This window comes from Kogia breviceps, chromosome 17 (genome assembly GCF_026419965.1).
Source record: "Kogia breviceps isolate mKogBre1 chromosome 17, mKogBre1 haplotype 1, whole genome shotgun sequence".
Classification (NCBI taxonomy): domain Eukaryota; kingdom Metazoa; phylum Chordata; class Mammalia; order Artiodactyla; family Physeteridae; genus Kogia; species Kogia breviceps.
The window spans coordinates 10,186,041-10,213,684 of NC_081326.1; the positions used below are offsets into that span (position 1 = coordinate 10,186,041).

The 27,644-nt window shown below is 40.3% G+C and overlaps 2 long non-coding RNA genes across 5 annotated transcripts in view; one reads left to right on the forward strand and one right to left on the reverse strand.

Moving 5' to 3' along the window:
* Positions 1–27,644, forward strand: part of LOC136792865 (uncharacterized) — a 304,067-nt gene that overhangs the window by 197,771 nt on the left and 78,652 nt on the right. The window contains exon 5 of one of the 2 annotated variants that reach the window (XR_010837411.1): positions 11,664–12,051. The exons of the other annotated variant lie outside the window; for it this stretch is intronic. This is a non-coding gene — a long non-coding RNA (uncharacterized lncRNA). Of the gene's footprint in view, positions 1–11,663; positions 12,052–27,644 lie in introns of those variants that run through there. 2 annotated transcript variants of the gene reach the window in all.
* LOC136792866 (uncharacterized) overlaps positions 1–27,644 on the reverse strand; it is a 267,506-nt gene that overhangs the window by 43,319 nt on the left and 196,543 nt on the right. For all 3 annotated transcript variants that reach the window (XR_010837413.1, XR_010837415.1, XR_010837414.1), the window contains exons 2-3: positions 27,210–27,275; positions 11,798–11,888 (exon numbers count right to left, since the gene is read on the reverse strand). This is a non-coding gene — a long non-coding RNA (uncharacterized lncRNA). The remainder of the gene's footprint in view (positions 1–11,797; positions 11,889–27,209; positions 27,276–27,644) is intronic.

The following is a 27,644-nucleotide window of genomic DNA, read 5'->3' on the forward strand; positions in this document are numbered from 1 at the left end:
GGTAATTTGCACCAATCTTTCCATCTAGGACAATAAGAAAAGCTGGACAAAATTATAAAAAGAAATGTGCTTGAAGTCATGGAAAACTTTAAAAAGTAATGAAGAGAGGGAATTAGTTCAGTTCTGAGAGTCTGAAGCCTACATTTGTATATACCTCTGGAAAACTGAAAGTTATTCACTTTTAAAGAGCAATAAAGTTTGTATAAGATTTTTTAAAAAGTAATGAAGAATGATTGGGATAATGTTCAGGATAAGACTGATTTTAGAGAAGTGGTCTCAGCATTTAGGGCCATCCTTCCCTGGGGCTATTTGCTGACAAGCAAAAGAGACTACCCAGAAGCTGAGCACGACTTTTCACAGCCCTGTGGGGTTAAAGGGATAAGAGCTGACGAATCAGCCAACTAAAGATGGGGGCCTGGGAATCACCCATGCATTAGGTGGGAACCCAAGGGGCTGCACCCAATGAGTAACGGTGAATCAGGAGGAACTAACCCTCCATGGACCTCATCTGAGCTTGTCATCTGCAGTTCCTAAAATCAGATTAAGATGATCTGGGATGGCCAGTGCCCCCAGCACCCGGAATAAACAAATGAAAATCCTCTCAGGAGGAAGATAACATCATCTTAGGTATCAACTCGGTATACTTTCAAATTCAATATTTTAATATTAAAATCACCAGGCTCATGAGGAGATAACAAAATGAACATGGTGTCCTTTATAAAGTATTAGGGTGTCTGTGTCATATTTGAGAATAAACATTTCAACAGAGACCTGGAAGATTTGCAGAGAACTGGAAGCTGTGAAAAGTGACTTTGCAGATAAAAAATAATAATAATAATAATTCCAAAAGGAGAAGCTGAAATTAAAAACTCAATGAATGGAATATTAAACGCAGCTTAAGACATACAGGCCAGAAGAAATTATTCAGGATGAAACTCCGAGAGACAAAAAGATGAAAAATACAGAATAAAAAGTATGAGACATGAAGTATACTGAGAGCAGCCTTAACATTTGTGTGATTGGAGTCCCAGAAAGACAGGAGAGAAACTACCAGAGAAACAAGTTTGAAGAGATAGTAGCTAATAATTTTCCAAAACTAAGAAGGACCACAACCCACAGATTTAAGGATCTCATCATATGCAAAAAGCTAGATAAAGAAAAAGAAAAGTATACTTGAACACATTATGTTAGGTCCAAAAGCAACTAGAAAATATAGCAAGGGAGAAAAAAAGATATATTACTTTCAAAAACACCCAAAACAAACAAAAATTAGATAGACAACTGAGTTCTCAAAAGAAAGAGTGAAGCCAGAGGATAGCATCAAGATGATGAAATAAAATAACTGCAACCTAGAATTACGTGTCAACTAAAATATGTTCCATCAATTAAAGTTTGCAACACATGTAACTGACAAAGGACCTGCATCCAGAAAATAAAAAGAATTTCTAAAACTCAACAAAAATAAAATAAGTGTATCAACAAAAATAAATAAATTTAAAATGGGAAAGAGACTATATGTATATATATATATATATATATATATATATATATATATATATATATAGAGAGAGAGAGAGAGAGAGAGAGAGAGAGAGAGAGAAAGAACCCAAAGAACCATAAAGTCTTATTAGTAATCAATGGGATGCAAATGAAAACAAGTACAATGAACTATCACTATATAGTCACATGAGAGAAGAAATTGAAAATGACTGACAATACCAAATATTAGCTAGAATATAAAACAACTGGAACTCCTACTGCTGATAGGAGAGCAATTGCTATCACCACTTTGATGAAGAATTTGACATTATCAACTAAAGTTGAAGGTGTGCCCTATGGTGTGGTGGATCCACCTTAGTTTCATACCCAAGAGACAAGTAGACATATGTGCGCTCAGAGCCACTCATGGGGACATGCATGCAGAACTATTTGCAGTAACCACAAGCTGGAAAAAAAGAGCCCAAAGCATGTAAATATATGGCATATCCATACAATGGAATACATTACTGTAAAGACAAAGAAAGCACTAAAACTACATTCAACTACATAGATGAATGGAAAACTTAGTGGAAGAAACTCTGCACAAAATAATATAAACAGTATTATTCCATTTATATTGAGCTCAAAATCAGGCAAAAGTAAACCACAGTGTTTGGGATACACACATAGGTGTTAAAGGTATTTCAGAAAGTAAGGAAATCATTATGTTAAAATTTGGGAGAGTGGATATAGTTAATATTTAAGGCAGAAATGGAAACAGACATAAATGTTAATAACAGAGAAATGCTCTAAGAAATTAAGATACATCCATAAAAAATCTTTTGTGGACATTGTAGTTACATTTCCAAAATATTCAACACTATGAGAAAAAATACTTATGATAGATAAAAATGCAAGAATGAGAATATACACAGTATACTTTCAATTATGCAACATATATAGTTATGTATTAAATGGGGGTGTGTGAGCATAGGACTCATATAACACACATATATGATTTAAAGAAAGGATTGGAGAAAAATATATCAAATGTTTCATTTCTGGTTATTAGGATTGCCATAGATCTTATTATTTCACTTTTTATGTCCTGTATTTCCCATTTTTCTACTATTTGTCAATTTTTTTAATCTATATGTTTTTGATGAAAGAAAAGTTGTATAGTTAATTAAACCATCTTCAGATATTTCAAAGAGATAAAGAAACAATTCATGGTTATTTATAACATTTTAAGTTGTGAACTATCAAAGGAGAAGAGTGAATATCACCCAAGTACTTTGCATCCTCTTCTAAGTAAAGGGTGACCTCATTTTTGGTTGTACTCAGGATAATCGTATCATGTTAGGCAGAAGTATGACTTGGTTATTCTCTTTATTTGCAGATTAAATGTGTCTTAAAGAGATATGTATGGATGCCAAGTTGACAAGGGATGAAATGCTTTAAATGTCTACTAGGCTAGGTTACAGTCCCGAGTTATTCAATCAAACACCAATCCGGGTGTTGCTATGAAGGTGTTTAGTAGATGTGATTAAGGTCCATAATCAGTTGAGCGCAGAAGGGAGATTACCCTGGATAATCTGTGTGGGCCTGACTCAGTCAGTTGAAAGTTCTTAAGAGCAGAGCTGAGGTTTCCCTGCAGAAGAAGAAATTCTACCTATTACAGCAGTGATGGCCCATACCTAAGAGTTCAAGGCTGTCTTCCTGACAGCCTGCCCTCTGGATTTCAGACTTGCCAAGCCAGACACCACATCATGGAAGCCAACTCTTTGTTGCTCTGGTTGAACTCTGGCTGATAACCTATCTTATTCCCAGTACCACAGCACTAAGTCTAAGGTCCAGCATATAGTACAGGAAACCTCAAAAAGCTATTTTATTTAAATAGCTTTATTTTATATTTCAGTAAAATAGTTCAACAGAAGTCCCTTTAGTTACTGTACCTTTGTAACCCACTATCTTGGTACAGTGCTTGTTAAATTAACAAGTATTTAATAAGTGTTTAGTGAAAAACAAATAAATGAGGGAATTAATTAATTATGATTGCAGCTGCAGAGATTTATAAACAGTATATCATGGCAGAGAATTTTTACAAATCACCACATTTTGTAGATTTGAAACAAACAGATGCTAGCAGTTAGTTAACGGCAATTTCACTTTGTTTCTCCCAAAATGATCCTCTTAAGAACGATAATGAAATGACTTGGGGATGAGGGTAATTTGCTCCTTAATAAACATCCCTGGGAAAGGGTAGGCTATTACTTTTTTGAGTGTCACACAACCTCCCTATGACTCGTGACTCACGGGGCTAGGAAAGCTCCTGAGGGAGCATCAGTCCAGCCATTTGTCTCCCAAACGCTTCCCTGGTTTCACTCTAATAAATAGGAGAAATCATGAAGAGAACTCACTGCTGAAAATTGGCCCAGACATTAGGTGGCACATATGTGATATGGAATCACATGTGGTGTGGAATCATTGTTTTTACAATAAAGGGAACAAGACAAGGAACGGGAAGACGTAAGAAGAGGAAGGAGCAAAAGAGGTGCTTTGGACTTTTAAAAGTAAGTAGAGGGATATTGATGCTGCTGCTGTCAATGAATACGTATGTAAGATAATAGAAAAGAGCAAATTAAAAAAAGAAATGAGAAACCCAAAGATGTTAAAGTTCTAGCAACTACTTTCTCAGGAAAAATACTATGATTAGAATAGCCCTGATATTATGGCCTATGACAGTGAGAGAGAAAAGAGATTAGTGCCATACATTTAAGAAGGGGAGGAATCAGAGTAAACCTTACTGAATTTCATCTGCCCAAATCAGGCAAAATTTTGAAAACTGATGGAAAAACATTTTAGAGATGATGTTGAACTCAGAAGGCTGAGAAATCTCCCTCTAAAGGTTATAGATGAGGAGGCTCTTTTTTTCAGAGCAGCTATAAAATGGTCCCTTTAGGATGGAGAAGGCTTGCTCGGGATATCTGCAGTCCAAGCTCTCATATTTCCATCAAAGGCCTGAAAGAATGTAGAATTTTTTTTAATGGCTACAAATTCTTTGACATTCCTGCCATTAAAAGAACCCTGGGGGTGTTCTGCTTTGGGGGGCTGACTGCTTTGACCAACAGAATGTGACAAATTCATATCATGTACTGTTGGAGTCTACGTGGTAAAACCCATGCAGCTCCCACCTGGTTCCTTTGAAATGCTTGCTCCCCCTCAGGATGCTTCTTCCCAGAACCCAGCTGCCTTGCTGAGCGAAGCCCAAGCCACAGGAAGAGGCCATGTGTGGGTATCTGATCAACCATCGCAGCTGAACCCAGCCTGAGACTCATCCCAGACCAGACTCAGACATGAGAGTGAACACTCTGCCAGGTGATTCCTGCCTACCTACCACCATTCCAGTCCTCAGAGCTGAGGTCCCAGACATCATGATATCAGGCAGCAGAGATAAGCCATCCCCTAACAGAATCAGGGAGCATAACAGAATGGTTGTTTCATACCCCTAAGTTGGGGGGAGTTTGTTGCCCAGCATAGGTAACTGAAATGCAGAAAAACACACTCTACCCTTTTTTCAGATGCACCTATTTCTGCTAGGATCGTAACTCCACCAGTTTGGGGACAATATATTTACATTTTTCTAACAAGATAAAACTATTGCCTTAGTAGGTATTTCCAACTTTGATAAGGTTTACAAGTAAATAGTTGATGTAGTAAACCAACCTATAGTATTAACGTTTTATATTAAATCAACATTAATCATTCAAAATTGACAAAAATTTTTGCATGCTGAGATTATGACAGATTTGCATTGTAATTCCATTTTAAAGTAGGATATTGAAAAACTGGTTTTAAATAAGTAATCTTAAAGTGGAAGATACATATTTAAATGTTTCAGGGAATTTAAATAAATAAATTGCAAACTGGACTCTGTTTAAGAGAGTTTAATATCATCAACTTCAGTTCATTGTTATTGAATTTTTTAAGTCTAATTTATATAATTAATTAAGGTCAAAACAATGACCATTAAAAAGATAGAAAAACACACAACAGGAACCTTCCTTGCAACCCACTATAAGTAGGTCAGTGATTACCCCCACTTTAAGACTGGAGTGGAAAGGTAAATGAAGATGCTGAAGTTAGGACTGAAAGCTTTCCATCTTGGCCCAGCTTGTGCGGTCACAGAGGTGTCCAACATAAATAGAGTGATTATATAATTTATCATGCAAACCAGGACTGCTTTTTTCAGAATAAAAAGGAAATTATTAAAATTTAAACAAGAATAACAAGCATAACCTGGGAGTTTCTGGAAAACCAGGATTTATATCCAAGTCACCCTCCGGCAGCCTTCATCAGTGGTACCACATATGGGTGAACCATCAGCCAATGGAGCTAAGCCTCAAGTCCCTCACTTGCACAGGTCTCAGCTGTTTGCTGAATTTTAATCAGATAAAAAGTATAGGTGACTATTCTCAGCTTATTAAAATCTAAATATTAATTTAATAAATTAATTTAAAATGCAAGCAACTCTAAATGATCTTCATGTGCACAAAACTATGCTCTTCTGGGACTTCCCTGGTGGCACAGTGGTTATGAATCCACCTGCCAATGGAGGGGACACGGGTTTGAGCTCTGGTCTGGGAAGATCCCACATGCTGCAGAGCAACTAAGCCTGTGCACCACAATTACTGAGCCTGCGCTCTAGAGCCCGCAAGCCACAACTACTGAGCCTGCAAGCCACCACTACTGAAGAAGCCCATGCTCCTAGAGCCCGTGCTCTGCAACAAGAGAAGCCACCACAATGAGAAGCCTGTGCACCACAACAAATGGTAGCCCCCGCTCACCGCAACTAGAGAAAGCCCACATGCAGCAATGATGACCCAATGCAGCAAAAAATAAATAAAAAATAAATAAATTTTAAAATGCTGTGAATTCAAAACACAATGATAAAAAAATTTTTTACAATATGCTCTTCTTATGGATGCTAAAAAATGTAGGGCTTCCCTGGTGGCACAGTGTTTGAGAATCTGCCTGCCAATGCAGGGGACACGGGTTTGAGCCCTGGTCTGGGAAGATCCCACATGCCGTGGTGCAACTGGGCCCATGAGCCACAATTACTGAGCCTGCGCATCTGGAGCCTGTGCTCTGCAAGAAGAGAGGCCGCCATAGTGAGAGGCCCATGCACCACGATGAAGAGTGGCCCCTACTTGCCACAACTAGAGAAAGCCCTCGCACAGAAACGAAGACCCACCACAGCCATAAATTAATTAATTAATTAATTTTTTAAAATGTACATTGATAAATATATTGAGGGAAAACACACTAAAAAGTAGAAAGACAAAAAGGGCAGAAGACGAACAATGTCTTCCCACACAACAAATACCAAGAGTTAGAGCCTCAGAGAAAGACCAGCTTCTTGTAACACACAAGAGGTTATGTGCAGCTTTGTGGCATACATTGAATGGCTCACACTGATTTCCTCCAGAAAAACAATGCCCCCTGCCACTTCTTCTCAAGTGCTCATGGAACATTCTCCAGGATAGATAGTTTAAGAAAATTGAAATCGTATCAAGTATCTTTTCTGACCACAATGCTATGAGACTAGTTATCAACTACAGGAAAAAAATCTGTAAAAAATACAAACACATGGAGGATAAACAATACACTACTAAATAACCAAGAGATCACTGAACAAATCAAAGAGGAAATCAAAATATACCTAGAAACAAATGACAATGAAAACATGATGACCCAAAACCTATGGGATGCAGCAAAAGCTGTTCTAAGAGGGAAGTTTATAGCAATACAATGCTACCTCAAGAAAAAAAGAAACATCTAAAATACACAACCTAACCTTACACCTAAAGCAATTAGAGAAAGAAGAAGAAAAAAAGCCCCAAAGTTAGAAGAAGGAAAGAAATCATAAAGATCAGATCAGAAATAAATGAAAAAGAAATGAAGGAAACAATTGCAAAATCAATAAAACTAAAAGCTGGTTCTTTGAGAAGATAAAAAAAAAATGATAAGCCATTAACCAGACTCATCAAGAAAAAAAGGGAGAAGGCTCAAATCAATAGAATTAAAAATGAAAAAGGAGAAGCAACAACTGACCCTGCAGAAATACAAAGGATCTTGAGAGATTACTCCAAGGAACTGTATGCCAATAAAATGGACAACCTGGAAGAAATGGACAAATTCTTAGAAAAGCAAGACCTTCCAAGACTGAACCAGGAAGAAGTAGAAAATATAAAAAGACCAATCACAACCACTGACACTGAGACTGTGATTAAGAATCTTCCAACAAACAAAAGCCCAGGATCAGACGGCTTCATGGGCGAATTCTATCAAACATTTAGAGAAGAGCTAACACCTATCCTTCTCAAACTCTTCCAAAATATAGCACAGGGAGGAACACTCCCAAACTCATTCTACAAGGCCACCATCACCCTGATACCAAAACCAGACAAAAATGTCAAAGTACAGACCAATATCACTGATGAACAGATGCAAAAATCCTCAACAAAATACTAGCAACAGAATCCAACAGCACATTAAAGGATCATACACTATAATCAAGTGGGGTATATCCCAGGAATGCAAGGATTCTTCAATATATGCAAATCAGTCAATGTGATAAACCATAATAACAAATTGAAGGGGAAAAACCATATGATCATCTCAATAGACGCAGAGAAAGCTTTTGACAAAATTCAACACCAACTTATGATAAAAACCCTCCAGAAAGTAGACATAGAGGGAACTTACCTCACCATAATAAAGGCCATATATGACAAACCCAAAATGGATTAAAGCCAACATTGTTCTCAATGGTGAAAAACTGAAACCATTTCCTCTAAGACCAGGAAGAAGACAAGGTTGTCCACTCTCACCACTATTATTCAACATAGTTTTGGAAGGTTTAGCCACAGCAATCAGAGAAGAAAAAGAAATAAAATGAATCCAAATAGGAAAAGAAGAAGTAAAGCTGTCACTCTTTGCAGATGACATGTTACTATACATAGAGAATCCTAAAGATGCTACCAGAAAACTACTTGAGCTAATCCATGAATTTGGTAAAGTAGCAGGATACAAAATTAATGCACAGAAATCTCTTGCATTCCTATACACTAATGATGAAAAATCTGAAAGAGAATTAAGGAAACACTCCCATTTACCACTGCAACAAAAAGAATAAAATACCTAGGAATAAACCTACCAAAGGAGACAAAAGACCTGTATGCAGAAAACTATAAGACACTGATGAAAGAAATTAAAGATGATACAAACAGAGGGAGAGATATACCATGTTCTTGGACTGGAAGAATCAACATTGTGAACATGACCGTACAACCCAAAGCCATCTACAGATTCAATGCAATCCCTATCAAGCTACCAATGGCATTTTTCACAGAACTAGAACAAAAAATTTCACAGTTTGTATGGAAACACAAAAGACCCTGAATAGTGAAAGCAATCTTGAGAAAGAAAAACGGAGCTGGAGGAATCAGGTTCCCCAACTTAAGACTGTACTACAAAGCTACAGTAATCAAGACAGTATGGTACTGGCACAGAAACAGACATATAGATCAACGGAACAGGATAGAAAGCCCGGACATAAACCCACACACATATGGTCACTTTATCTTTGACAAAGGAGGCAAGAATATACAATGGAGAAAAGGCAGCCTCTTCAATAAGCGGTGCTGGGAAAACTGGACAGCTACATGTAAAAGAATGAAATTAGAACACTTCTTAACACCATACACAAAAATAAACTCAAAATGGATTAAAGACCTAAATGTAAGGCCAGACACTATAAAACTCTTAGAGGAAAACTTAGGCAGAACACTCTATGACATAAAACACAGCAAGATCCTTTTGACCCACCTCCTAGAGAAAGGGAAATAAAAACAAAAATAAACAAATGGGACCTACTGAAACTTAACAGCTTTTGCACAGCAAAAGAAACCATAAATAAGATGAAAAGACAACCCTCAGAATGGGAGAAAATATTTGCAAATGAAGCAACCGACAAAGGATTAATCTCCAAAATATACAAGCAGCACATGCAGCTCAATATCAAAAAAACAAACAATCTAATTAAAAAATGGGCAGAAGACCTAAATAGACATTTCTCCAAAGAAGATATACGGATTGCCAACAAACACATGAAAGGATGCTCAACATTACTAATCAACAGAGAAATGTAAAGCAAAACCACAATGAGGTATCACCTCACACCAGTCAGAATGGTGATCATAAAAAAAATCTACAAACAATAAATGCTGGAGAGGGTGTGGAGAAAAGGCAACCTGCTTGCACTGTTGGTGGGAATGTACAATGATACAGCCACTATGGAGAACAGTATGGAGGTTCCTTAAAAAACTAAAAATGAAACTATCATATGACCCAGCAATCCCACTACTGGGCATATACACTGAGAAAACCATAATTCAAAAAGAGACATGTACCACAATGTACATTGCAGCTCTATTTAACCACAGCCAGGACAGGGAAGAAACCTAAGTGTCCATTGACAGATGAATGGGTAAAGAAGATGTGGCACATATATACAGTGGAATATTACTCAGCCATAAAAAGAAATGAAATTGAGTTATTTGTAGTGAGCTGGATGGACCTAGAGTCTGTCATACAGAGTGAAGTAAGTCAGAAAGAGAAAAACAAATACCGTATGCTAACACATATATATGGAATCTAAAAAAAAAAAAAAAAAAAAAAAGGTTCTGATGAACCTAGAGGCAGGACAGGAATAAAGACGCAGACATAGAGAATGGACATGAGGACACGGGGAGGGGGAAGGGTAAGCTGGGACAAAGTGAGAGACATATATATATGGACATATATACACTACCAAATGTAAAATAGGTAGATAGTAAGAAGCAGCCGCATAGCACAGGGAGATCAGCTCGGTGCTTTGTGACCACCTAGAGGAGTGGGATAGGGAGGGTGGATGGAGTCACAAGAGGGAGGAGATATGGGGATATATGTACATGTATAGCTGATTCACTTTGTTATACAGCAGAAACTAACACACCACTGTAAAGCAATCATACTCCAATAAAGATGTTAAATAAATAAATAAAGTGCATAGGTCTGCACGTTATTTTCACCACTCGTGAAAGTGGTCCTGTCACCGCTTTTCACAAGAAATGTAACCTCAAGTAGCATTTAGTTTTTCTTGTTTTGGGACTATTTCAAAGAAGATTTGGAAGGGCTCCATCACACACCATCCAGCATGTGACTTCCATCTGACCCCAAATTCCAGTGACGTTTTCCCACCCAGCCTCCCCGTCCCAGCCGTCTCCCGCTCCAGCTCTTTTCCATCCTTTCCCCCAGTGAGCCCCGTTCCACGTCACCTGTTTCCTTGCATATCCAACCCGCACAACTCAATTGTGAGGAGCCCTGAGTTCACATCTACCTCTGAGTTGTCACGAGAAAGTGAGCTCCGCCAGCGAAGAATCGGGTATGTTTTGGTTTGGTTGCCTCTCCAACACTTAAGATAATGAAAGACATATAATAGGTACTCAACAAATGATTGCTGAATGAATGCATGATTGAGAAATGAATCAATGAACTGGACACCATACAAATGACAGCGCTTTTCAAATCAGCTACTAGAACATTCTGCTCCTCTCCTCTCCCCTCACCGCCACACACTCACAGCTAGAAAGCAGCGAGATGAAGAAGTAACACATTTCTCTCTGTTTCACCTGCCCCGAGAAAAATAGTCACAATCCCTGCAATATTTTGCTAATTCTTTCCCCCAAGAAAAGGAGAGACAATCACCATGATCTTTAAGGACCTATATTGACGCTGGTAATACCCAGGTCCACCCTGTTGCCGGGCTGTAGGGAAGTTTATATCACATTTTCCTCTGGAGACTGTTTCTCAGTGCAGCCAGACTAGCAGAATGCTTTAATGAATTGAATGGGGGATGTGACGGGAGGTTCTTCCCAGGGAAATTTATAACTGATACAGGATCAGAGGTGACAGCCTTCCGCCCAGAAAAGAGACGGTGTTCCCAGACCGTGTCTCCTCCCTCAGGTTCTCATCAAGTGAGCACCGCGCTGCTGCCCCACTCCTCCCAGTGACAAGAGGCAGGGCATTCGCTAGTGACTTTTCTCTCCTCACAGGATGGAAATCTCTCTCTGTTTTCCCAGCCTACCTTTTGGAGGGCAGGTGTTGGACTCTCCTCATCGGGAAAGACCACCACAAACGGTCCGTCCTCTTCACAAGAGCGGCCAAAGCAAAGCACAGGCGCTCCTGCTCTACAGAGCGCTACAGGCTTGCTTACCTGACTCTCGTCTGCAGCAGCTAGGTTAGGCTCCAGACGCTGCTCTCCGGTAGAAACCTGCTACATCACATGCGAACGTCTCTTCTCCTTCCTGTGGGAAGACGTGCCGCATCAAAGAGGATAAGTTAAAAGCTTTGGTATATATTGTGATTTAACTTCTAGAACAACTGTATCTGATTTTAATCCCACCTACATTATATGATTAAACATGCTTTTCCATACCCTTGCCTACACTGGATATTGTCATCATTTTTGGTGTTGCCTATTAGATAAGGAAAAGCTATTCGTGAGTTTTTTGTAGTTTTTTAAAAAAATTTTGTGGAAATATAGTTGATTTACAATATTGTGTCAGTTTCAGGTGGAACTATTAGTGTTTGTATATGTGTATATATATTTGTCTTTCTTTACCAGTGTGGTTGGACATTAGTTCAAGTGTTTATTGACATTTATACTCCTCTTCTGTTCATTTTTCTATTAGAGCATTTTAAAATTCATTTATGTGAACACTTTGCACATTGAGAAATTAATATTTACCTGTCAAATTTTATGCAGGTAATTTTTTCCAGTTCATCATTTGTCTTTCGGTCTTCATCATGGTATACTTTGCCAGTCAGAACTCAAGTTTTTTTAAAATAATAATTTAACCAAATTCATCACTACTTCCTTTTATGATTCCTTGATTTAAATAATTTTTAGAAGTAGGGGAAAATAAGGCAATCTCTAAATTTCTGGTATTTGTTGCTCAAAAAAGTTTATTTCAGTAGTAGTGAAAAATTGGAATCCCTCTAAAGACTTATCGATGGGGAATGATTAACTAAATTATTTTTCACCCAATATACTGCCATTTAAATCATTCCTAGGGCACAACAGGGGAAAAGATGGATGTGCAGAATAACACAGTGGCTGAGAGTGATCCCTGGAGCCAGGCTTCGGGCAACTCACTAAACCTCTCGGAACCTTAGTTTCTTTCTCCGTGAAATGGGTTTATAAAGCTCGTTCACAGAACTGCTACGGTGGTAACCAGGACAACGCACATAACGGATTTAGCACAGCGCCTTACACCAAATTTCTACTAAATAGCATAAGGTACTTATAGTGGAAAAGATTAAAATGGAAAAGACAAAAGTAATAATAACCACTATGTTAGCATAGCAGGTTAATTTTTTTCTTTGTTTTCATTATTTCAATAAAATTTTTAAATAAATATGCTTATGTGTTTTACCTCCAAGGGAACATGCACCTAAGACATAGAGGTTACCTTCAGAAGAACAGATGGATTAATTCAGAGAGGAGAGAATAAGGATTGTGGCAATGGGGGAGTGAGTTATGAGAAATGATTAAAGATAAAGATTATGTCTGGTGTTGCTAAGTAATGACTGAGGGGGGACCAGTAATTGACTACAAAAATCTGACAGGGGAAATACTGAACAGGCAGGAGGAATTATTTAATCAGATTTAGGGCAGGATGGCTAGAAGAGTACAAGGAAGGAAAGAAAAATTTTCCCTGAATGAGAGAGAAAACTTTCTGACAGTAAAAAATGATTACTGAAGAAAGGTCTTCCAAGAAAAGTGATAAAAGCCTGTCCCTAAGGATATTTAAAAAAAGGTTGGATAGAAACCAAGAGAGTGTATGTGACAAAGAACCACAGTGCTTCGATTCAGTGTGCTAGCTTCCATCTCTGATTTTATAGCAGCCTTGGAAAAAAATAGATCACTCAGCCATGGCGGAGGATTAAAATGTGGCTCAAGCAACCAAGTGTACGAACAGTTATGAAGAGTCCAGTTTCCATGCCAGGCACAAAACTCATCCGTGCCAGTGTCTGTGCCTGTAACATGATCCGCCCTGTGTGACCAGGAACTCCACTAGGGCACAGCTACCACATACGTGATGAGGGTGGGGCATCAGCAAATTACTTGTTGCTGAGACAAAATGTGGGTACCCGTCAACTGTTTCCTGAGTTACGAAATAGTGAACTCAGAGGGAACTGATCTCACCACTCACTTTGAAGATAATGAAAAGGTCTACTTATTGAGTGTGTGCCATGTACCAAACACTGTGTTAGGTGTTCTACTATATAGTCTCATTGCATTCTCCAAACCACCTTGGAGGGTGGCTATTGATATTCACCCTTCGAAAATGAGGGAACAGAGGCTCAAAGAGATTAAGTCCTGTCCCAAGGTCGCATGGCCGGGAAGAACTGAAATGGAGATTCCAATGAAGTATATGTGTTTCTCAAGCCCGTGCTTCTTCTGCCTACACACCACTACCCCAGTGACCAAGAAGAAGGGTGAGTGGCTCACCCAAGGTCAGACAGTCCAATGCAGAGTCCAGACTAGAGCTGGGGATCTTTGCTCTTCCTCTCTGCCCTTAACCAAAGTCAGTTCTCATCCTCATCTTCTTGGGTCCCTGTTTCATCCCCTTACCCTCTCCTCAGGACAAGGAGAACAGGAAGAAAGGAAACTATATTTTTGATGTTATAAACTGGGGATTGGAAGAAAAAATGTGCGTGTGTAAATTTAGCCTTTTGATTCTTTAGTTTCTTTCTATTCCTTTCCAAAATGTATTCTATTATTCAACTTGTTAGTTCAATATTTTAACTTTTTAAATTCTCTGAATTATAAAGTAGTTTATTCCTTTTATAATAAAGTAAGACCAGTTTTATATGTGGCTCAGATGTGTATTTTGCAGTCTAATAATCTAAAATACATTGAATAGGGCTTCCCTGGTGGCGCAGTGGTTGACAATCTGCCTGCCGATGCAGGGGACGCGGGTTCGAGCCCTGGTCTGGGAAGATCCCACGTGCCGCGGAGCAAATGGGCGCGTGAGCCATGGCCGCTGAGCCTGCGCGTCCGGAGCCTGTGCTCCATAACAAGAGAGGCCGCGATAGTGAGAGGCCCGCGCACCGCGATGTAGAGTGGCCCCCACTTGACACAACTAGAGAAAGCCCTCGCACAGGAACGAGGACACAACACAGCCAAAAATAAATAAATTAATAAATTAATTTTTAAAAAATAAATAAATAAAATAAAATACACTGAATAATTAAAATGTCAATAATTATGTGTCTAAAATACCTCACTTGTTCATTTTCTTACTTATGTTTATAATATTGCTTCATTATTGTTTGCACGACAAAGAGAATCTGTAAGAACGTAAAATTTGTAGCATGCTATCTAAGCTATGAATTTATTAATGCCATTATCTACTTTTGCTTTAATTTTTCTCTTAATATATTGCATTCTCTCTGATGCATATTCCTCAAAGTCGTAAATAAAGAAACATTCTGAAATGAATACATTAAATAAGTTTGAACACTCAGAAGCTAACCAAATAGGAATAAGAATGAAGAGTTCTATCACCTAGAAACATTTGGGCTGTCCTCAACTCACTAGAAAAATCTCATCACGTATTATTCAAATGATTCTTTTTGGTTTTCTTTTTTCTTTTGAAGTTCATTGTATCTGGAAGAAGAAATCTATATGCCTTATGGGCATCTATTCCTCCAAACCCTAAGAAACACACTGAGTAAATCAAAATCTTCTGAAAGAAGATAGTTTCTAGGTTGTATTTAATGTGTTTAAAGGGGAAACAGAGTAGGTTGGGGAGGATAAAGGTTGGAGAAAATACTGTTTTATCGTCTGTGTGCTGCTGTATTGTTCACCCCTGGAGAAATGGCCATCTGGAAGGCGTGAGCACGAAAGGACTGTCTGACAGAGGAAACGCCTTTCATTGCACAAAAAGTCCTCCTCTGCTGCGCTTGGCTGAGGTACACAAGACTCAGTGGTCCCCACCTGCACCGGCCACTAGAAGAAACTGCAGAAACAGTTGTACCCTATTCAGAGGAGCCGAATATACAGGCCTAAATATTTAAAATAGGAGCGTGTTTTTGTTGTCATTGTTTTACCGACAGCCTTTCACAAATTTTAGGTGTGCACCTAGAGATGGTCACCCCAAGCAACAACCCACACCTGTGCTTGGAGGCCAGGATTCCTGCGGTCCCTTCCCTGAGGCTCTGGTCTGTTGGGCGGGGAACACCGAACCGAGAAATCTTTTCCAAAAATTGAGACTGAGTTATTGAATTCTAGACGTGATGGCTTCCTTTCCCATGTTTGTGTATATTCTCACTTTTCTCATTATTTGCAAAACAGACAAGAAGGCTACCTTTCCTTTGACAAGACAAAAATAAAAAGCAAATAATTTCCTCAGCTATTCCACAAATTTCCACAGTTCCTCACTCTTCCCTCTTCCATTATTCTATAGTCCAGTGTAAAAGCCAGTCATCAACTGAAATATAGAACCAAAACTGTTACATTTTCGTATACTCAAGCCCAACATTAGTTTTTTTATATAAAATAACTTTTTTATAATTGACTCTCTGTACTCAAGGTTTCTAGAAACAGCCTCCTAAATCTTCTGCCTACACCGTGTATTTTCTGATAATGAAGTCTCCTAACAAATTATGGAAATTATACCCTTTTGATAAGATGTTTATTGGCTACAGTTTTGTTTTGACATAGCCAACAAATAAATAAAATTAAGTTGTATCTTGAAACTCGTTAGTTATCTGCAAAATAGAGTCGGGATCAGTCATTTGTTTTTGCAATTATTGCCAAATTTAAGAGATACAAACAAATGTGAAATACCCGTAAACTAGCTAAAACACAGATCTCATTTTGTTCATCTAATTCAGCCCTTAACTGTTCCTTCACATTTTTCAAAGAGTTTCAAATCCTGTTTGTTTCTTACTAGTAATGAACCGCTTAAAACTTGAATTGTCAGAATAAGATGTAAAGTTGTGCTCAGCTACCACCCGCATGCAAATCTGAATACAGTAGTCTTGTGGGATAGTAATGCTTTAGGTTAAATAACTTTCCCATCCTTTCAAGGTAAAGATGATGGAGAAGTGGGTAAAGAAGTTCAAACTTTCATTCTGGGGTGTTTGATTCCTCGTTAGCTTATAAGATGATAAAAGTTACACTGTTAGCTAACACTTCATATAGAACTAGCAATACTGCTATTAACTGGGAAGGAAACCAAGGCCCACAGAGAAAATACTTGGCCAGACACCTGGCTAGAAAAGGATCTGGAGGTACATTTCTCCATATTTTTGCCTAGTGATTATTTTTTTTTAACAATCTAGTGATTTTTTAGAAGAACACGATGCCGCTTCGAAGATTCAAATAGATCACAGAATTAATACTTCATTTTAGGCATATTTTCACCATTTGCTCATAACCTGTTAATTAATTTAACTAGTTTGAGTTTTTCTGTTGTCCCTCTGTTGCTGCCCAGCTCTGGAGGGAATTGCCAAATGCCAGGCAATAGAAGGAGGCGGAGAAGGAGCCCTGAGAGACTGAGAGTAAAGGTCTCCAGATCCTAGATGTTCAGGGCTAGACTGCATTCATGCCGCTTATACTAGTAAACAAAATGATTACCCTTTAAATGTTCCAAAGGGTTGCTTCTAAGTTTTTGTAACAAAAAAGCAAAACTATAACAGAACCACATTGTACTGATTCCAATGTTTATCTCAGTGAAAACAGGAATATTTGGTCACATTCAGAGGTAAACCTGTCTGACCACTTCCACACTGGCCCAGGTCGGGCGTGTCAGTGTCCAGTGGTACCTGTTGGCTGCAGGTGAGGGTGAAGTGAGAGTCACGGAGGTGAGCCAGGGGCCAATGAACCCTCCCTCATGAATAGCTCTTTGTGAATGCAAGCTGCATCTACCTATATTTGTGAAACAATGGACTCTCTAAATGTGGTTTGCAGGAAAGTGTTGAACTGTGAAAACATCTGGTACTTTTTTTTTTTTTAAACATCTTTGAGTATAACTCTTTTACAAGAGTGTGTTAGTTTCTCCTTTACAACAAAGTGAATCAGTTATAAATATACATATGTTTCCATATCTCTTCCCTCTTGCATCACCCTCCCTCCCACCCTCCCTATCCCACCCCTCTAGGTGGTCACAAAGCACAGAGGTGATCTCCCTGTGCTATGCGGCAGCTTCCCACTAGCTATCTAATTTACATTTGGTAGTGTATATATGTCCCTGCCACTCTCTCACTTCGTCACAGCCCACCCTTCCCCCTCCCCACATCCTCAAGTCCATGCTCTAGTAGGACATTTTTTTTCTTAGATTCCATATATATGTGTTAGCATACAGTATTTGTTTTTCTCCTTCTGACTTACTTCTCTCTGTATGACAGACTCCAGGTCCATCCACCTCATTACAAATAACTCAGTTTCATTTCTTTTTATGGCTGAGTAATATTCCATTGTATATATGTGCCACATCTTCCTTATCCATTCATCTGTTGATGGACACTTAGGTTGCTTCCATGTCCTGGCTATTGTAAATAGAGCTGCAATAAACATTTTGGTACATGACTCTTTTTGAATTATGGTTTTCTCAGGGTACATGCCCAGTAGTGGGATTGCGGGGTCGTATGGTAGTTCTATTTGTAGTTTTTTAAGGAACCTCCATACTGTTCTCCATAGTGACTGTATCAATTTACATTCCCACCAACAGTGCAAGAGGGTTCCCTTTTCTCCACACCCTCTCCAGCATTTATTGTTTCTAGAGTTTTTGATGATGGCCATTCTGACCGGTGTGAGATGATATCTCATTGTAGTTTTGATTTACATTTCTCTAATGATTAATGATGTAGAGCATTCTTTCATGTGTTTGTTGGCAATCTGTATATCTTCTTTGGAGAAATGCGGTTTTCCGCTGCCGATAGCTGAGTGCTTTGCAAAATGCCTAAAAAATGTCCCATAACCAGATCAACAGAATATGACCACTGAAGTCCTGGCTACATGGAAATAATCTGTTCTAGAGAAAGCTTTATTTTCAACCCTGTGTTTGTTTTAATTTTAGACCACGTTCTCCTAATCCCCATGTCAGGATGTTTACACTGACCATTCAACAATTAACCCTGTTAACAAACACTTACCCCATCTCTATACACACACTGGTCATTTGTCTGCTGTATCTCTCTCCAGACCTTATATAGGAATTAATTATAAATAATGTGTTAAACATTTCATGTGAAAATAAATGTGCACATAGCAGCCACAAATTTTAATAGCTAGTCTTTTTAGACTTTACTGTGTGCCAGGCACAGTGCTAAGCACTTTACATGCGTTATTTCATTTAATCCTCACCAATCCCATGCAGGTGATAGATACCAGAATTATCCCCAATTTACACATAAAGAAGCTGAAGCTGGAGCGGGTTAAGTAAGTTACAGAAGGTCACGTGGCTTGTAAGTAGCAATGGCAAGAAGAGGTCGCTGGAGAAGTGGAGGTCGGACCACAGGGATGCAGAGGTCATGGAAAGGGCATTTGGATGTTGTTTGTAGTGTGATGGGAAGACAACGGTAGCTTCTGAGCAAAGAAGGATCTGATCCTTTTTTGGGTGTGTATGGTAAAATATACATAACATAAAATAATATTTTAACCATTTTTAAGTGTCTCATTCAGAGGCATTAAGAACATTCACAGTGCTGTGCAACCCTCACCACCATCCATCTCCAGAGTTTTTTCATCTTCTCAGAGTGAAACTCTGGACCCATTAAACACTAACTCCCCATTCCCCCTTCCGCCAGCCTCTGGTAACCCCCATTCTACTTCCTGCCTCTGTTAATTTGACAGCTCTAGGTACCTCATGTATGTGGAATCACATAATGTTTGTCCTTTCACATCTGGCTTATTTCATTCAGCATGTTTTCAAGGTTCATCTGTGTTGTAGCATGTATATAGATTTTCATTCCTTTTATGACTGAATAATATTCCACTGTATGGATCTACCACATTTTGTTTATCCAGTGAGTTAAATAGAATCTATGATCAAAATTAATTTCATTTGTTTCTTTTTACTTTTTAAAAATATGGCTCTTAGAAAAGGAAACATTGCATAAGTGGCTCGCATTTGTAGCTTGTATTAAATGACCCTTGGACAGTGCTGTTTGAGTCTTCAGACGCTTATGGAGAAGTGTGGAAAAAACTCCCTTAAGGATTTTGTAAATCTCATGGGGGAGAAAGGAAAGCAGGTTGTTTCTGACTACAAGAATCCCAAGGAAAGAATTATGCCCTACATCAGCTCAAAATACCCCAGACATAGCATTTTTGTATGGAGGAGAGATGATTTTATGGCCAAAGAAAGCATTTGTTATAGTGGATTGTTCACCAAAGAAAATTCATTGAAATCAAATCAACAGCTCGTTCATTACAGAGGGTGGAGGAATCTAGTGGGAAATAGGAACCATTTGCTCACTGCTAGCCTGATGAAGATGAAAATGAGTGTCAAGGAATCACTAGAACGAAAGAGGAATATATTCTGTAAAATGTTTATTAACCTTTCTAAGCAAGACATCATGCTATAACCGAAATATTTTGTTGAGAGGATTTTTTTAAAAGTCACAAATCTGGTTATAAAAAATCCTGGAAGCTGAACAGAAACCCACAAGCAGTTTGGAAAGCATCCGGTACTGGGGGGCATCCTCGCTCACCATCATTCTTGGTCAGATATGAAAGGACAGAAAAAATGCAGACATTGAGGGCCTGGACTGGAATCTGACCCCAAAATGCAACAGCCTCCAAATACCCGAGTTAGAGCTGGCGTGTGCTCATACGGTGACACCCGAACACGTGAAACAGCTTTCCACTGTTTGGTTTCAGAATCAGTAGAGCTATGTCTGGGCTGTTTTAACAGTAGTGATGAAAGTCTGTAGTGAGCCATTCCCTCCCTTGTTGGACACAAGAGAGCATAGCCCTCTTGGAGAGAAGGCCAAACAGCCTAGTGGATAGAGGGCTTGGGACATTAAAGTTCATTTACTATTAATTATTGCAAGGCCATTTCAGGCCAGTGGCATGCTTCAGAGATCTGAGTTTTCAGTAAGACTGCCTATCTTTTTGTGTCCTTGTTTTTAAATTTCTGCTTAACTTCTTTCAACACTGTATCTATCTTTCAAAAAATAAAAGGCATTCTCCACAATTAAAAATTACTTAGTCCATCTTGGAGCTACTGTCCCTATTACGACTGCAGGCCATTCTCCTGGGCCTGCTCCTTTGTGAATTCCAGGGGCTGGTGACCCTGACGGTCCTCGCGTCCCCGCTACCTGCCGCCCTCACAGGGAGATGCAGCAAACAGGTACGTGCAGCGTTCTAAAGGAACAGCTCTGCTGACAGACATCACTTTTTAAATTACCACAAGAGGATCTTTCTGGAAGCAATCTGTTATTTAAGAGTGATGGCCCGTAAAGGAGAGTAATGATCTATGGTTACTCAACTTGCATTTGATCAGGTAACACTCCACTCCAGAGCAGACTAGAACATCATTGTCTGAATGGAGGCCAAGCTCTGATTATTAAATTTCACGCTACATGGATGTCTCAGAGCCTTCACGTTCCACTGTAAGCTCCCTTAACTCCTGGCCCCTGTTGAATTTCCCCAATCTTTACCCTTAAGGGAAGGGTTAGACCCATTTGCCTTTCTGAAGCGGTACTACTCGAAGCAAGTGGAGTTTGGGGCCAGAAACTGCTGCTGAAAGACAGAAATGACCCGTCCTGCCACCCCTCCTTGTGGCCATGTTGATGAACTTGTCTATTACAGCGCCGTCATTCCAGGGAGCCAGAGCTTAGGACCGAGAGTGCACACTGCGTCTCCTGGGACAGGGCACGTGCTCTCACCAGCCACATGTCCGCCTGGGCCCTGATGTTCACCCGGATGGGAACGCCAAGCCTGCTCACCGGACTGCCAGGCAGAGGGGAAGAGAAGCAGCGCACAGTGCCCATAAACACGCCACTTAATACCTACTTTTCCTTCATGAAGATTTGTTTCTCAGCTCCTAGCACAGCCTGCACATAGTAGGTGTTCAGCCCTCAATAGATATTTCCTGCTGAATAAATTTAGTCCTCTGCTCCTAGGAGACCCCATTTAACTGTGATACATAACAAGTCAGCTACACTTACACGCCCAGTAAAAAGACAGTCCCTACACAAAGTTCTCGTTAGTCCTGTCACTCAAAGCGTGAGCCCTTTGTAAACAGTTTGTCTCATTTGGTGCACGCGGACTAGGGACGAAGCCCTTTAGTTATGCTTGTAAACTTCCCCCGCAGGACACTAGCATATTCAGAAGCACCTACAAGAGGAATAGACTTCATGAGAAAACAGGACCCAACAGTAAGATATTTCTCAGCTGTCAAACAAATAATTTACATCGTACAGGATGGGGACGGGGCAGGATTTGGATTTGGATTTTCAATAAAGCAAGTATGCAAAACCAGACGACGACAGTGTCAAGCAGGGAAATCAAGGGGAGGTGAGAATTTTGAGGTCTCCTCACCGGCTTATACTATAAAACACCGGTATCAGATAAAAGATGCTGAGTTCTTGGGGAAACACAAGGTTGGAAAAGTCGACTTCTGCTTGAAATCTACATTTCCTGGAGCTTGGGAGGAAGAACAACAGTGGAACTCTGCCAAGGGAGGAGAGGGAAAGGGAGGGGGAGAGTTCCTTCATTAAGATCCATCATCTTTGACCCGAAATCAGTGCCCTTACCTCTGAAAAGACAGCGGTGTACTTTTCTCCCACTACAGGTAACTTTTATAAGCCACTGGAGCTTTTGAAAAAATTTTAACTGTGGAGGGGCAGGGGAGGAATGGAAATCTGTCTAAACTTGCTGACCCCTACAAATTCCCTACAATTTGTTTAGGACAAAATAATACGTCTGCGTTTCACTGACCTTACGTCCAAGGCTTCAAGTTCACAGAAACCCACATGCAATAAAGATGCATAGAAATGGAAACGGATATCAGATCAGTCATGGAGGCAGCAGCCTGCTGTTAGAATACATAGTTCTCACAACCCTGAGACATCATTTCTTTCCTTCCCTTCTTCCTTCCTTCCTCTCTCTCTTTGCAACCAATTATTAATTCTGCACACATTTATTGGACACCTAACACCCTTTCCATAGCCACTGCCAGCTGAGCTTCGCGGGCCAGGCACACATTTGCATTTCATTTTCTGTGTCCAAAAATCTGCCTAAAGTTGAGCGAACCTGGGCTGAGGACAGGGGGTCCACTCTCTGCAAGCGCGTGGGTGTCCCAGTCTCTGCCAGCCGTGCGGCCCCAGAATTGAGGACATCGTGTTTTCAATTTTCTTCAATAAAGCAATGAATCTGGCAATTTGCTGGCCTGCTTCAGCTAAACAGAAAGGACAATTTGAGAAAGATCATAGTTCAGGCCCAGTCAGACGGAAACGATTGAAAACAGAGCTGGCCGCTATGTGTCCCCAACGCTGCTCACTGCCGCAGTTTGACTGACAAACTGACTTTTTTGAGGTGCTCCTGCCCATTTCAGTCAGAGTTGATTGAAGGTGATTTTGATCTTCTCCATGAGGCCACAGCAGTGGCCATGCCATCTGTCACCTTGATTGCATCGTGGATTCTCTGGAGAGAGCGCCATGGCTCCTGATCATTTACAGATTGTGCTGCGCTCCCCTCCATAAGGACCACATGCACAGAGCCAGATGGCGAACATGCACGCTTATTATAAGTCTTTATCTCCGTGCAGGAAGGAGAGGAACCATTAGGTCTCCCTCCGGAGCTCTGCCCCTCTCTACCACCGTGCTGGTCCTCAGCAAACACAGTCTTCTTCAGCTGTCATCGGCCTACCTCTGAAAATTATAAAAATAAACCACAATTCCATCAGCCGAGGCTGGGAAGGGAAGATGGTCCAGCCAAGCCATCCCTGGCCTCGCCTTCCTTTCTCTCCTCGAACCCCCAATTCGCCTGACTGTGGCACTAGGTAAAAACAAGCGTGTTTGCAAATGCAACATTAACAGTGCTGATTTTTTAAGAGATCAGGAGTGGCCACGGCTGGGAAACAAAGTGACATGGTCCTATTTTCTGTTATTGGGATTATGGCTTCCATTGTATTGGCCTCATTCTTTCCCATTTAAGGATTTTCTGTTTATTTTACATATTTTTAACTTCTACATTATTTTTGCTGCAATAATCCCAGGAAGGGGGCCACCTGTGTCTCGATAAGGGCCAAGGTACAAGGGTCCAGGAAGGGTCTTGGGGGCTGGGGACCACAAGCAAGACTGGAAGACGCCAAGGATGGTGGAACTCTAGAAAAAATTCCCCTCGGTAAACGCTCTGTGGGAAAGAGACAGCGCGGAGGGCCGGGAACAGGTCTGGAAGGCTGAGCGAGTGCAGTGCAGAGAAACATCTGAGCAGGTCCGGGGATGGCTGGTAAAAATGTGTGTTTCCTTCCAAACCACCATGGTCGCTTACTATTAGGAATTCATAGAGGATCTAAAGGAATCCTTTGTGGAACTACAACACATGCAAAAATAAATACTGACAAAATAAACACATCTTAGCTGGAAAGAAAGTGATTCTTAACTTTTTATTTTATAGATATAGCTTACATAAGGATGCATATATCTTTTTTTTTTTTTTTTTTTTTGTGGTACGTGGGCCTCTCACTGTTGTGGCCTGTCCCGCTGTGGAGCACAGGCTCCGGACGCGCAGGCTCAGCGGCCATGGCTCACGGGCCCAGCCGCTCCGCGGCATGTGGGATCTTCCCGGACCGCGGCACGAACCCGTGTCCCCTGCATTGGCAGGCGGACTCTCAACCACTGCGCCACCAGGGAAGCCCCAGGATGCATATATCTTAACTGTACATTTTAATTTTTGCGTATAAATACTTCACCCAGGTCAAGATATAGGACATTTCCAGAACTCCAGCGGACTTGTGACAAAGAAATAAATAAATGCTCCTAAGCCCTCACTAAGAAGTCCACCTCTGCTGCCTCCAATGCTTCTTCCATAAACAGTACACTCAAGCTTAGAACTCTCCTTTCCTTCTCTCTCTCTCTGTCACACACACACACACACACACACACACACACACACAGGGAAGAGAGACGGCAAGAGAGCAGCGCTTGGGGTTTGCCACCAAGAGCCCCCCGCTATGTGGGAGAGCCCCCACCAGTGAGCAGCTCTATGCAGAAACCAAGGAAAGGTTTCCAGTGACCTATAACCTTGAAATCTCGCCTACAAGGGTCATTCATTTAGAATAACTGCCATGTTAGTTGTCAAGGAAGAAGAAATTTTCCGCTGCCCTTCTGGGTTCCTCTGCCTGGTCTAAGAATTAGACTGACATGAGACAGATTAAGGAGAAAATCAAGCAAAAGTTTAACAACACGTAGATGTGGGAGAGACCCAGGAAAACTGAGTAACTCACCAAAATGGCTGAAAGCTTCACCCTAAATAACATCTTCAGCTAAAGACAAAAGAGGACGTTGGGGGTAGTGCATTGGGTCTTTAAAGAGGAGAAAAGCAATTGACATGGAGCTGGAAAAGTAAACAAATGTTTAGTAAAAGACTGTTTGCTGGGCCCTGCAGGGAGAGTGGGACACAGAGGGGACTCTCATCCTTAAGTCTTGCCTGACTTTCCTCCCACCCTGCTTAGCTCATATTCTTTTGCAGTTCTCTCTGGGGAGAGCCCTATTCTGGGAACACGCCCTCTATCTACAAACACTGGGTTGGGTAGATGCCAAATTTTGTTCCCCTGCATAACCCAATGGTCGCAGTTCCCGAAATCCAATATCTCTGCTCAGACACTAAATCCAAGTGAGCCTGTGCCTGCCTGCAGTCACACAATACCTTATGGGTTAGGTTAAAATGACGTGGGATTTCTCTATCCGTGAAAAGATAAGTCCGCCTTCTCTTACACACCATTTTTCAAGGGCCTGGCTCTTCCAGAAGTATCAGCCTTTGTTGGGAGTGCAGGATAAGCTACCACAGAGTAGTTGTGAAAAAAAATGACTATAAGGCATCCCACCGGGAAAACACACACACACACACAAGCTTACACACACAAGCTTGCACACACACACATACACGCACACACACACACACACACAAGCTTACACACCCATAGTCCTCCCAAAGTAACAGAGTCCAAGTCTCTTCCCAAACACAAGTCCAAAAGTTCCTCCACATGTTGAGTGACACATTAGGGACTTTTCCAGTGGGTATCAGAATAGAAGACAATAATGTTTAAACAGACTAGCTCTATTTTTTTGGTAAACCATTCAATCCATCAACTTCCATGATGGTGCTAATTTGTTTATATTTTCTACGATTAAAAAAACAGTTGTTATAATAGAATATAGTCACTACCAAATATTTTTAAGAGGAAGAAATTTAGTGTGTAATCGAACACAAATGTTCTCAGAGGAGGGATTTATGGTAAGCTCCTACTCAAACTTTTTTTTTTTACTTTGGGGCATCAGGAAATGTGTATCTATAACACTGTGTAAATATTTGAATGTGTGCAGGAAATGTGTATATTTGATAGGCTTGTGTGCTCGCTATACTTGAGATATTTTACAAGTGATATTTAAAGACACAAACAAGAAAAAGCAGTCATGCCTATCAAAAAGAATTTCTGTTCCCTGAACATTAACCTCAGATAGTTACTCAAGAACACGCACGGGCTTGCAGCATTCTTCTCAGTATATCTCATTTTTCTACCCAGCACAGAGAGGAGTAAGTTTGGGATTAGCTCTATCTGGGTAAACAGATGATCCTGACCTTTGTAACATCACCTTTTTCTGTGGTTTTGGAGCAAAAACCATGTATAGGGAGGCACACGGAAAACCAAATCACCAAATACAGCTCACAGTCTTCAAAAAGAAAGAAGATAATCAGAAACAACATAATGCATCTGATTAAAAATAAAAACGTGGTCTTGTAAGGTGAAAAATACTGCTAAGGCCCAGGAAAAGCAAAGGGAAACTGGGTTTGGTGACTTAGTGTTGATGAATTGTGCGTAAGAAACAGAAAGGCTTCTTGGCTCCCACGTGGGGAGAAGATAATGCTTCAAGTCTGAAACACTCAATGTTTTTATTTCCATTTCTGATTCTGGCACTTCTGGGGTCAGAAGCTCAATGCAGTGTCCCCAGTGCTGGCCTCGGCTTCAGGTGCAGGGAGAGGCCTGAGGGCATGGTATCAGGCTAGGGCTGAATTGCAGCCTCTCTACCTGGCCTTGTCTTTGGACAGGCTGCTTACCTTCTCCCAGCCTCATATTCTCTGTCTGCTAATGAGCAAGACAATTCCAATCTCCCAAGTGAGGATTAACTGCCATGAAGGGGAAAACATCTCACATGTATCTGGCATGTACTAAGCCTTTAAAGCATTTTACAACTCCGATTAGGCCGGAACAAACGACACCATTTCTGTTAAAAAATAGTGCTGCAAATGCATATACAATGCAATAGTTAAGATTATTAGGTGGCAATGTAGAAACCGTATTTTGTAAAGCAGCCAGAATGGTCAATGCACATTTAATGGAGCAAAGGGCACAAGTGATAAGGAATAGAACACCTCCACCACTCACCTGACTTTGGTAACCGGCGTGACCTTGTCCATGTTACTGAAATTCTCTGTGTTTCAGCTTCTCCACCTGGAAAAGGGGGAAACAATAAGAAACCCATCTCAGAATTAGATGAGATAATAGGTGCCTGGCAAATTATAAGCACTATAAAACTTAGCCAGCATTCCAAGTGCTCTGATGCCTGTGAAATAGTAGCTTGTGATTTCATCCTTTACTAACTTTTGGCTGTGATGTAGCAATAAAATCTTATTGCTACTCAGAAGCCCAGGAAACTGACCAAAATCCATTGTTCACTTTTATTTGATGTTTTTGGTTTTCAATGTTTGCTAAATTGGAACTATTGTTTATTTCATTGCTACAAACCATACCTATTAGCTTGCTAAGCTGTGTCACTTCTCTCTCTCTCTCTCTTATGCGCGCGCGCGCACACACACACAC